Raw genomic sequence first — 13,160 nt, 5'->3', positions numbered from 1 at the left:
CCCTGGGGCACCCCCGAAATCCAGAAGGCTTGGCGACTCCGTGTTTGGGTTCTAAAATCCAGCGTTACAATGGGCTGTGAATCCGTCATATCGGGTTGGGGGTTCGTTGGGTCTGTGGCAGGGGGAGGGGTGGTCGATGGGTCTGTGGGGTGGGGGGTCGAGGTGGGTCTGCTGGGAGATGGGGTCAGAGTCGCGATGGGTATGGCAGTGGTGGTGGGGGGGTCTATCAGTGCTCGGTACGTCAGATTGAGATGCTACAATGTGTGTTTGGATCTGGTTTTGAGGGAAACGCAAAGCTTTTCCATGGATGGTGGGCCTGGATTTTACTGGCCGTGTGAATGAATTACAGCATTCTCTGTACTTCCCTCTGGTGGAGACACAGGAACAAGGGTTGAGCCTGTGCCACCATTCAGTTCGATCATGGCTGATCTGTATCGTAACGCCATCCACCCGCCTTTTGCTCCCTATCCATTAAGGGCCCTACCCAGTCATCTCAGTCATGGAAGTTTCAGTTGACCTCCAGCATCCTCAGCCTTTTGGGAAGGGTTCCAGATTTCCACTCCCCTTTGTGTGAAGAAGTGCTTTGTGACATCACCCCTGAACGGCCTAGATCTAATTTTAAGGTTACATCCCCTTGTTCTGCATTCCCCCACCAGAGGGAATAGTTTCTCTCTAACCTATCGTATCCCTAAACACCTCGATTACATCACCACTCTATCTTCTAAACTCGAGGGATACCAGTCCAGTCTCTGCAACCTGTCCTCATAATTTAAGCCTTTTAGCCCCGGTATCATTCTGATGAATCTGCACTGCTCCCTCTCCGAGGCCAGTCTATCCTTCCTGAGGGGCGGGGCCCGGAACTCCAGATGGGGTCTAACCAGAGATTTATAGAACTGTAACATGTCTTCCACCCCTTTGTATTCCAGCCCTTGAGATAAAGGCCAACATTCGGTTGGTGGCTTTGTTTCTTTGTTGGCCCTGCCCACCTGCTGTTAGTGATTTCTGTGCTTCGACCCCTAAATCTCTCCGCTCCGCCACAGTTCCCAGCTTCGCATCATTTAGAAAATGTGTCTTTCTTGGATTCAAAGTGAATGACCTCACACTAACCAGGCCAGTTCCACACTGGGCCAGACCCACGCCAGGCTATGAGACCATTTTGTGTGCATCTCTTTCTGTGTTAAGGTAGAAAATGAGATCTGCTTTTGTTTTTAGAGCCCAAATAATTGATTCCAACCCCAGCTGCCTGCCCACTGGGTCCCGGGTACCTCAGGCTGGTTGGATGTCCAGCATTGAATTCTCACAGCAGTTAGATGGGTTGAGTAGCAGTGGGGGAATCCCTGGACCACCAGGTACCAGGAGCTGAACAACACACACACCCCCGCCCCCGACCACACCTTGAGTATTGTGGGCAGTTTTGGTCACCTTATCTGAGGAAGGATGTTTTTGCCATGGAGGGAGTGCAGCAAAGATTCACCAGGCTGATACCTGGGATGGCAGGAATGACGTATGAAGAGAGATTGGATCGATTGGGCTTATACCCACTGGAGTTTAGAAGAACGAGAGGGGATCTCATTGAAACATAAACTTCTAACAGGACTGGACAGACTAGACGCAGGAAGGATGTTCCCGATGGTCGGGGAGTCCAGAACCAGGGGTCACAGTCTAAAGATAAGGGGTAAGCCATTTAGGACAGAGATGAGGAGGAATTTCTTCACCCAGAGAGTGGTGAACCTGTGGAATTCTCTACCACAGAAGGCAGTTGAGGCCAATTCGTTAAATATATTCAAGAAGGAGTTAGATATATTTCTTAATGCTAAAGGGATCAAGGGATATGGGGAGAAGGCAGGGACAGGGTACTGAGTTTGGATGATCAGCCATGATCTCATTGAATGGCGGAGCAGGCTCGAGGGGCCGAATGGTCTACTCCTGCTCCTATCTTCTATGTTTCTATGTCCATGGCTGGTGTCACAGATGGAAGATTATTGTTTTCAACAGAACCTTACAAAAGGCTGGGCCGGTGGCAGAAAACAATTCCATATCACGTGACAACATCTTACCCAATCACTGCTGAGATTCCAATCCAAGGGTGGGTCAGCTGACCTCAACAACTGGCCAATGTTGGTGTAGTAAATGGAACTCACAACACGTTAGCCAGTGATATAAAATTAAATGTTTATTTTTGAAGCTCTCCCCATATTTTAGAAGTATTACACACCCCCAATATATTCCTGAATGTCCCACTTTGCAAAGTCACTGCAGTTGATCCCACTGAGGCAGCGTGGGATAGCTTTCCTTGTGACCAGTTGAGATTTACACTCTTATCCTCAGTACCACAGAGAAACACTGCTCATTTAGGCTAATTAAAGGTCGCTGGTTGACCTCAGAGAAAGGGGTTTAGGCTTGCGGCTGGCTGAGACACACCAGCAGGTTTAGCGACTGGCACCAGCGGCTGTGCAAACCGGTTACTCATGTCCATTGCCATTCCCGCCTGTGGCACCATGGTTGGCACCTGCGGTAAACGAACGAACGTCGAAGGATGAGTCATGGCGACGGGCATGTTGTTCAAGGCTGTAGGTGGAGTCGCCATGAAGGGCATTGAAGCCATGCCCATTCCCACTGTGCCGCTGCCCATCCTGGCGGTCTGGGCAATCCCAGCGCTGCTCTCCATCGGCTTCAAGGTCAGTTTATTCTGCTCACTCAGCTGAAAGGGGTTGGACATAGAGATTGTGCCAAGACCTCCTGCAACGAGAAGAAAGTTCATAATTTGACGCCACACTGAGTGTTCGAGCTCCCCGTCCACCTCCAGCAACCCAGTCAGACCCAACCTCTCGTCACAGTGCATCGTGTGCTCCTGAGGTTAGTGACATCAGGGGTGGGATTATACTGTCCCAGCAAACACTCCCAGGGCAGGTACAGCGTGGGTTAGATACAGAGTAAAGCTCCCTCTACACTGTCCCAGCAAACACTCCCAGGGCAGGTACAGCACGGGTCAGATACAGAGTAAAGCTCCCTCTACACTGTCCCATCAAACACTCCCAGGGCAGGTACAGCGTGGGTTAGATACAGAGTAAAGCTCCCTCTACACTGTCCCATCAAACACTCCCAGGGCAGGTACAGCACGGGGTTAGATACAGAGTAAAGCTCCCTCTACACTGTCCCATCAAACACTCCCAGGGCAGGTACAGCACGGGTTACATACAGAGTAAAGCTCACATGGGTCTCTTACACACCAGGAGGATATTCAGTCCCTCAGTGCGGGCTGGGTTTGACTCGGGTCATAGAAGTGAAAGGAGAGAACATTTTCCATACTGGCTGCAATCACAATAAATCCAAGTAACAGCGATTTCCCTTCTACTGTTACATTACCAATCACGGGCAACCATAGACACCATGGGAACAGTGAGACAGCAAAGAAAAAAAGACGTTTCACCCATCGCTCCTACTCATACCCGTCCATTTAATCTCCTCCCACAGCCCATGGACACTCTCCCCTATCACAGACTCTACCAACCCATTTGATCTCCACCCACACCCCATGTACAGTCCACCCTATCACAAACTCTACCCACCCATTTAATCAGCTCCTACTGCCCATGTACACTCTCCCCTATCATGGACGCTACCAACCCATTTAATCCCCTCCCACAGCCCATGTACACTTTACCCTATCACAGACTCTACCCACCCATTCAAACCACACCCACAGCCCATGTACATTCGTACCTATCATGGACTCTACCCTCCCATTTAATCTCCTCCCTCAGCCCATGTAAACTCTACCCTATCATGAGACTCTACCCTCCCATTTAATCTCCTCCCTCAGCCCATGTAAACTCTACCCTATCATGAGACTCTACCCATCCATTTAATCTCCTCCCACAGCCCGGGTACACTCTCCCCTATCACAGACTCTACCACCCATTTAACCTCCTCCCACAGCCAATGTACTCTGTACACTCTCATGTACTCTACCCACCCAGTTAATCTCCTCACACAGCCCACGTACACACTATAACATCATAGACTCTACCCACCCATTTAATCTCCTCCCACAGCCCATGTACACTGCATCGTATCACAGACTCTATCCACCCATTTAATCTCCTCCCACTGGCCATGTACACTCTCCCCTATCACCGACTCTGCCCACCCATTTAATCTCCTCCCACAGCCCATGTACACGCACCCCTATCACAGACTCTACCCACCCATTTAATCTCCTCCCACAGCCCATGTACACTCTCCCGATCACAGACTCTACCCACCCATTTAATCTCCTCCCACAGCCCATGTACACTCTCCCCTATCACAGACTCTACCCACCCATTTAATCTCCTCCCACAGCCCATGTACACTCTCCCGATCACAGACTCTACCCACCCATTTAATCTCCTCCCACAGCCCATGTACACTCCACCCCATCACGGAATCTACCCTTCCATTTAATTTTCACCCTCAACCCGTGTTCAGCCCTTTCCGGATGGTATTCCCCTCCATTGTCCCCACATGAACCATGTTCAGGGGTATATTTGTTTATCTCAGTCTGTATTGATCTTTCTCACCACCAACGCCATTTCCAAACAGATGTTTGCCAAATTCATTTTTGAAGGAGATAACTCGCGGTCACTCTCAGTCAGTCACTCACGGTCACCCTCAGTCAGTCACTCTCGGTCACTCTCAGTCAGTCACTCATGGTCACTTGCGGTCACTCTCAGTCAGTCAGTCGCGGTCACTCTCAGTCAGTCAGTCACTAGCGGTCACTCTCAGTCAGTCAATCAGTCACTCGCGGTCACTCTCAGTCAATCATTCACTCGCGGTCACTCTCAGTCAGTCACTCTCGGTCACTCTCAGTCACTCGCAGTCACTCTCAGTCAGTCAGTCGCGGTCACTCTCAGTCGGTCACTCGCGGTCACTCTCGGTCAGTCACTCTCAGTAACACTCGGTCACTCGCGGTCACTCTCAGTCAGTCACTCACGGTCACTTGCGGTCACTCTCGGTCAGTCACTCTCGGTCACTCTCAGTCACTCGTGGTCACTCTCAGTCAGTCACTCTCGGTCACTCTCAGTCAGTCACTCTCGGTCACTCTCAGTCACTCGTGGTCACTCTCAAGTCAGTCACTCTCGGTCACTTGCGGTCACTCTCAGTCAGTCACTCTCGGTCACTGTCAGTCACTCGTGGTCACTCTCGGTCACTCTCAGTCAGTCACTCGCGGTCACTCGCAGTCAGTCACTCTCGGTCACTTGCGGTCACTCTCAGTCAGTCACTCTCGGTCACTCTCAGTCAGTCACTCGCGGTCACTCTCAGTCAGTCAGTCACTCTCAGTCATTCAGTCGCGGTCACTCTCAATCAGTTACTCACGGTCACTCTCAGTCAGTCAGTCAGTCGCGGTCACGCTCAGTCAGTCAGTCACTCTTGGTCACTCTCAGTCAGTCACTCACGGTCACTCTCAGTCAGTCAGTCGCGGTCACTCTCAGTCAGTCACTCTCGGTCACTCTCAGTCTGTCACTCTCGGTCACTCTCAGTCTGTCACTCTCAGTCACTTGCGGTCACTCTCAGTCAGTCAGTCACTCGCGGTCACTCTCAGTCAGTCAGACACTCGCGGTCACTCTCAGTCAATCAGTCACTCGCGGTCACTCTCAGTCAATCAGTCACTCGCAGTCACTCTCAGTCAATCAGTCACTCGCAGTCACTCTCAGTCAATCAGTCACTCGCGGCCACTCGTGGTCAGTCACTCGCAGTCCCTCTCAGTCAGTCACTCTCGGTCACTCTCAGTCAGTCACTCGCGGTCACTCTCAGTCAGTCAGTCGCGGTCACTCTCAGTCAGTCAGTCACTAGCGTTCACTCTCAGTCACTCAGTCAGTCACACTCGGTCACTCTCAGTCACTAGCTGTCACTCTCAGTCAGTCAATCAGTCACTCGCGGTCACTCTCAGTCAATCATTCACTCGCAGTCACTCTCAGTGAGTCGCTCTCGGTCACTCGCGGTCACTCTCAGTTACTCGCGGTCACTCAGTCGCGGTCACTCTCAATCAGTCAGTCGCGGTCACTCTCAGTCGGTCACTCGCAGTCACTCTCGGTCAGTCACTCTCAGTCAGTCACTCTCGGTCACTCTCGGTCACTCTCAGTCAGTCACTCTCGGTCACTCTCTGTCAGTCACTCGCGGTCACTCTTGGTCAGTCACTCGCAGTCACTCTCGGTCAGTCACACTCGGTCAGTCACTCGCGGTCAGTCAATCACGGTCACTTTCGGTCAGTCACTCTCAGTCACTCTCGGTCAGTCACTCGCGGTCACTCGCGGTCACACTCAGTCAGCCACTCTCGGTCACTCTCAGTCAGTCACTCGCGGTCACTCACAGTCAGTCACTCGCGGTCACTCTCAGTCACTCGCGGTCACTCTCAGTCAGTCAGTCAGTCACGGTCACTCTCAGTCACTCTTGGTCGGTCACATGCGGTCACTCGCGGTCACTCTCAGTCCGTCACTCGCGGTCACTCAGTTAGTCAGCCACTCGCGGTCACTCTCAGTCAGTCACTCGTGGTCACTCTCAGGCAGTCACTCGCGGTCACTCTCAGTAAGTCTCTCGCGGTCACTCAGTTAGTCAGTCACTCGCGGTCACTCTCAGTCAGTCACTCTCAGTCAGTCACTCTCGGTCACTCGCGGTAACTCTCTCTCAGTCAGTCATTCACTCTCGATCACTCTCAGTCAGTCAGTCATTCGCGGTCACTCTCAGTCGGTCAGTCACTCGCGGTCACTCTCAGTCACTCACGGTCACTCTCAGTCAGTCACTTGTGGTCACTCTCAGTCAGTCACTCGCGGTCACTCTCAGTCAGTCACTCGCGGTCACTCAGTTAGTCAGTCACTCGCGGTCACTCTCAGTCAGTCACTCTCGGTCACTCTCAGTCAGTCAGTCACTCGCGGTCACTCTCTCTCAGTCACTCTCGGTCACTCTCAGTCAGTCACTCTCGGTCACTCTCAGTCACTCGCGGTCACTCTCATTCACTCTCATTCACTCGCGGTCACTCTCAGTCAGTCTCTCTCGGTCACTCGCGGTCACTCTCAGTCACTCTCAGTCACTCGCGGTCACTCGCGGTCACTCTCAGTTAGTCACTCTCAGTCACTCGCGGTCACTATCGGTCACTCTCAGTCAGTCACTCTCGGTCACTCACGGTCACTCTCAGTCACTCGCGGTCACTCTCAGTCACTCGCGGTCACTCTGAATCACTCGCGGTCACTCTCAGTCAGTCAGTCACTCTCGGTCACTCTCAGTCGGTCAATCACTCGCAGTCACTCTCAGTCAGTCACTCGCGGTCACACTCAGTCACTCTCAGTCACTCGCGGTCACTCTCAGTCAGTCACTCGCGGTAACTCTCAGTCAGTCGCTGTCACTCTCAGTCAGTCAGTCGCGGTCACTCTCAGTCACTCGCGGTCACTCTCAGTCAGTCACTCGCGGTAACTCTCAGTCAGTCGCTGTCACTCTCAGTCAGTCACTCGCGGTCACTCTCTCTCAGTCACTCAGGGTCACTCTCAGTCAGTCACTCTCGGTCACTCTCAGTCAGTTACGCTCGGTCACTCGCGGTCACTCTCTCTCAGTCAGTCAGTCACTCTCGGTCCCTCTCAGTCAGTCAGTCACTCGCGGTCACTCTCAGTCGGTCAGTCACTCATGGTCACTCTCAGTCGGTCACTCGCGGTCACTCTCAGTCACTCGCGGTCACTCTCAGTCACTCGCGGTCACTCTCAGTCAGTCACTCGCAGTCACTCTCAGTCACTCACACGTGGTCACTCTCCGTCAGTCACTCGTGGTCACTCTCCGTCAGTCACTCGCGGTCACTCTCAGTCAGTCACTCGCAGTCACTCAGTTAGTCAGTCACTCGTGGTCACTCTCAGTCAGTCACTCGCGGTCACTCTCTCCCAGTCAGTCAATCACACTCGGTCACTCAGTTAGTCAGTCTCTTGCGGTCACTCTCAGTCAGTCACTCTCGGTCACTCTCAGTCAGTCACTCTCGGTCACTCTCAGTCAGTCAGTCACTTGCGGTCACTCTCAGTCACTCGCGGTCACTCTCAGTCAATCACTCGCGGTCACTTTCAGTCAGTCAGTCGCGGTCACTCTCAGTCAGTCAGTCGTGGTCACTCTCAGTCAGTCACTCGCGGTCACTCTCAGTCACTCACGGTCACTCTCAGTCAGTCAATCAGTCACTCGCGGTCACTCAGTTAGTCAGTCACTCGCGGTCACTCTCTCTCAGTCACTCAGTCACTCTCGGTCACTCTCAGTCAGTCAATCAGTCACTCGCGGTCACTCAGTTAGTCAGTCACTCGCGGTCACTCTCAGTCAGTCACTCTCGGTCAATCTCAGTCAGTCAGTCACTCGCGGTCACCCTCTCTCAGTCAGTCAATCAGTCACTCGCGGTCACTCAGTTAGTCAGTCACTCGCGGTCACTCTCATTCAGTCACTCGCGGTCACTCTCAGTCAGTCACTCGCGGTCACTCTCAGTCAGTCACTCTCGTTCACTCTCAGTCAGTGACTCTCGGTCACTCGCGGTCACTCTCTCTCAGTCAGTCACTCTCGGTCACTCTCAGTCAGTCAGTCACTCGCGGTCACTCAGTCAGTCAGTCACTCTCAGTCACTCGCGGTCACTCTCAGTCACTCGCAGTCACTCAGTCAGTCAGTCACTCGCGGTCACTCTCAGTCAGTCAGTCACTCGCGGTCACTCTCAGTCGATCAGTCACTCGCGGTCACTCTCAGTCACTCGCGGTCACTCTCAGTCAGTCACTCGCAGTCACTCTCAGTCAGTCACACGTGGTCACTCTCCGTCAGTCACTCGTGGTCACGCTCCGTCAGTCACTCGCGGTCGCTCTCAGTCAGTCACTCGCAGTCACTCAGTTAGTCAGTCACTCGTGGTCACTCTCAGTCAGTCACTCTCGGTCACTCAGTCAGTCAGTCACTCGCGGTCACTCTCTCCCAGTCAGTCAATCACACTCGGTCACTCAGTTAGTCAGTCTCTTGCGGTCACTCTCAGTCAGTCACTCTCGGTCACTCTCAGTCAGTCACTCTCAGTCACTCTCAGTCAGTCAGTCACTTGCGGTCACTCTCAGTCACTCGCGGTCACTCTCAGTCACTCGCGGTCACTCTCAGTCAATCACTCGCGGTCACTTTCAGTCAGTCAGTCGCGGTCACTCTCAGTCAGTCAGTCGTGGTCACTCTCAGTCAGTCACTCGCGGTCACTCTCAGTCACTCAGTCACTCTCGGTCACTCTCAGTCAGTCAATCAGTCACTCGCGGTCACTCAGTTAGTCAGTCACTCGCGGTCACTCTCAGTCACTCAGGGTCACTCTCAGTCAGTCAATCAGTCACTCGCGGTCACTCAGTTAGTCAGTCACTCGCGGTCACTCTCTCTCAGTCACTCAGTCACTCTCGGTCACTCTCAGTCAGTCAATCAGTCACTCGCGGTCACTCAGTTAGTCAGTCACTCGCGGTCACTCTCAGTCAGTCACTCTCGGTCAATCTCAGTCAGTCAGTCACTCGCGGTCACCCTCTCTCAGTCAGTCAATCAGTCACTCGCGGTCACTCAGTTAGTCAGTCACTCGCGGTCACTCTCTCTCAGTCACTCAGTCACTCTTGGTCACTCTCAGTCAGTCAATCAGTCACTCGCGGTCACTCAGTTAGTCAGTCACTCGCGGTCACTCTCATTCAGTCACTCGCGGTCACTCTCAGTCAGTCACTCTCGTTCACTCTCAGTCAGTGACTCTCGGTCACTCGCGGTCACTCTCTCTCAGTCAGTCACTCTCGGTCACTCTCAGTCAGTCAGTCACTCGCGGTCACTCAGTCAGTCAGTCACTCTCAGTCACTCGCGGTCACTCTCAGTCACTCAGTCACTCGCGGTCACTCTCAGTCAGTCAGTCACTCGCGGTCACTCTCAGTCGGTCAGTCACTCGCGGTCACTCTCAGTCAGTCACTCGCGGTCACTCTCAGTCACTCGCGGTCACTCTCAGTCAGTCAATCAGTCACTCACGGTCACTCTCAGTCAATCATTCACTCGCGGTCACTCTCAGTCAGTCACTCTCGGTCACTCTCAGTCACTCGCGGTCACTCTCAGTCACTCGCGGTCACTCTCAGTCACTCGCGGTCACTCTTGGTCACTCTCAGTCAGTCACTCTCGGTCACTGCGGTCACTCTCAGTCACTCGCGGTCACTCTCAGTCACTCTCAGTCACTCTCAGTCACTCACGGTCACTCGCGGTCACTCTCAGTCACTCGCGGTCACTCTCAGTCACTCACGGTCACTCTCAGTCACTCACGGTCACTCTCAGTCAATCATTCACTCTCGGTCACTCTCATTCACTCGTGGTCACTCTCAGTCTGTCACTCTCGGTCACTCGCGGTCACTCTCAGTCAGTCGCGTACACTCTCAGTCAGTCAGTCGCGGTCACTCTCAGTCAGTCACTCGCGGTCACTCTCAGTCAGTCACTCACGGTCACTCTCAGTCAGTTACTCGCGGTCACTCTCAGTCAGTCACTCTCGGTCACTCTCAGTCAGTCACTTGCGGTCACTATCAGTCAGTCAGTCAGTCACTCTCGGTCACTCTCAGTCAGTCACTCTCGGTCACTCGCGGTCACTCTCAGTCAGTCACTTGCGGTCACTCTCAGTGAGTCAGTCACTCGCGGTCACTCTCAGTCAGTCAGTCACTCTCGGTCACTCTCAGTCAGTCACTCTCGGTCACTCTCAATCAGTCACTCTCGGTCACTCTCAGTCAGTCAGTCACTTGCGGTCACTCTCAGTGAGTCAGTCACTCTCAGTCACTCTCAGTCAGTCACTCGCAGTCACTCTCAGTCAGTCACTCTCAGTCAGTCACTCTCGGTCACTCAGTCAGTCACTCGTGGTCACTCTCAGTCAGTCACTCTCGGTCACTCTCAGTCAGTCACTCTCGGTCACTCTCAGTCAGTCACTCTCAGTCACTCTCAGTCAGTCAGTCACTTGCGGTCACTCTCAGTCACTCGCGGTCACTCTCAGTCACTCGCGGTCACTCTCAGTCAATCACTCGCGGTCACTTTCAGTCAGTCAGTCGCGGTCACTCTCAGTCAGTCAGTCGTGGTCACTCTCAGTCAGTCACTCGCGGTCACTCTCAGTCACTCAGTCACTCTCGGTCACTCTCAGTCAGTCAATCAGTCACTCGCGGTCACTCAGTTAGTCAGTCACTCGCGGTCACTCTCAGTCACTCAGGGTCACTCTCAGTCAGTCAATCAGTCACTCGCGGTCACTCAGTTAGTCAGTCACTCGCGGTCACTCTCTCTCAGTCACTCAGTCACTCTCGGTCACTCTCAGTCAGTCAATCAGTCACTCGCGGTCACTCAGTTAGTCAGTCACTCGCGGTCACTCTCAGTCAGTCACTCTCGGTCAATCTCAGTCAGTCAGTCACTCGCGGTCACCCTCTCTCAGTCAGTCAATCAGTCACTCGCGGTCACTCAGTTAGTCAGTCACTCGCGGTCACTCTCTCTCAGTCACTCAGTCACTCTTGGTCACTCTCAGTCAGTCAATCAGTCACTCGCGGTCACTCAGTTAGTCAGTCACTCGCGGTCACTCTCATTCAGTCACTCGCGGTCACTCTCAGTCAGTCACTCTCGTTCACTCTCAGTCAGTGACTCTCGGTCACTCGCGGTCACTCTCTCTCAGTCAGTCACTCTCGGTCACTCTCAGTCAGTCAGTCACTCGCGGTCACTCAGTCAGTCAGTCACTCTCAGTCACTCGCGGTCACTCTCAGTCACTCAGTCACTCGCGGTCACTCTCAGTCAGTCAGTCACTCGCGGTCACTCTCAGTCGGTCAGTCACTCGCGGTCACTCTCAGTCAGTCACTCGCGGTCACTCTCAGTCACTCGCGGTCACTCTCAGTCAGTCAATCAGTCACTCACGGTCACTCTCAGTCAATCATTCACTCGCGGTCACTCTCAGTCAGTCACTCTCGGTCACTCTCAGTCACTCGCGGTCACTCTCAGTCACTCGCGGTCACTCTCAGTCACTCGCGGTCACTCTTGGTCACTCTCAGTCAGTCACTCTCGGTCACTGCGGTCACTCTCAGTCACTCGCGGTCACTCTCAGTCACTCTCAGTCACTCACGGTCACTCGCGGTCACTCTCAGTCACTCGCGGTCACTCTCAGTCACTCACGGTCACTCTCAGTCACTCACGGTCACTCTCAGTCAATCATTCACTCTCGGTCACTCTCATTCACTCGTGGTCACTCTCAGTCTGTCACTCTCGGTCACTCGCGGTCACTCTCAGTCAGTCGCGTACACTCTCAGTCAGTCAGTCGCGGTCACTCTCAGTCAGTCACTCGCGGTCACTCTCAGTCAGTCACTCACGGTCACTCTCAGTCAGTTACTCGCGGTCACTCTCAGTCAGTCACTCTCGGTCACTCTCAGTCAGTCACTTGCGGTCACTATCAGTCAGTCAGTCAGTCACTCTCGGTCACTCTCAGTCAGTCACTCTCGGTCACTCGCGGTCACTCTCAGTCAGTCACTTGCGGTCACTCTCAGTGAGTCAGTCACTCGCGGTCACTCTCAGTCAGTCAGTCACTCTCGGTCACTCTCAATCAGTCACTCTCGGTCACTCTCAGTCAGTCAGTCACTTGCGGTCACTCTCAGTGAGTCAGTCACTCTCAGTCACTCTCAGTCAGTCACTCGCAGTCACTCTCAGTCAGTCACTCTCAGTCAGTCACTCTCGGTCACTCAGTCAGTCACTCGTGGTCACTCTCAGTCAGTCACTCTCGGTCACTCTCAGTCAGTCACTCGCGGTCACTCTCAGTCAGTCACTCTCGGTCACTCTCAGTCAGTCACTCTCGGTCACTCAGTCAGTCACTCGCGGTCACTCTCAGTCAGTCACTCTCGGTCACTCTCAGTCAGTCACTCTCGGTCACTCTCAGTCAATCTGTCACTCTCGGTCACTCTCAGTCAGTCACTCTCGGTCTCTCACTTGCGGTCACTCTCAGTCACTCGCGGTCACTCTCAGTTCGTCACTCTCGGTCACTCTCGGTCAGTCACTCTCAGTCACTCTCAGTCAGTCACTTGCGGTCACTCTCAGTCAGTCACTCTCGGTCACTCTCTCAGTCAGTCACTTGCGGTCACTCTCAGTCAATCAGTCACTCTCGGTCACTCTCTCTCAGTCAGTCACTTGCGGTC

At 53.4% G+C, this 13,160-nt stretch overlaps 2 protein-coding genes across 2 annotated transcripts in view; both read left to right on the top strand.

Moving 5' to 3' along the window:
- mrps7 (mitochondrial ribosomal protein S7) overlaps window positions 1-13,160 on the top strand; it is a 1,172,241-nt gene that overhangs the window by 464,181 nt on the left and 694,900 nt on the right. The window lies entirely within an intron of this gene.
- LOC147102564 (epsin-3-like) overlaps window positions 1-13,160 on the top strand; it is a 108,171-nt gene that overhangs the window by 78,163 nt on the left and 16,848 nt on the right. The window lies entirely within an intron of this gene.

This window comes from Somniosus microcephalus, chromosome 21 (assembly GCF_052327205.1).
Source record: "Somniosus microcephalus isolate GS21.2 chromosome 21, FLI_Smic_1.0, whole genome shotgun sequence".
Lineage (NCBI taxonomy): Eukaryota > Metazoa > Chordata > Chondrichthyes > Squaliformes > Somniosidae > Somniosus > Somniosus microcephalus.
Note: the sequence above shows the minus strand (reverse complement) of the source record. Positions and strands in the feature narration are given on the sequence as shown.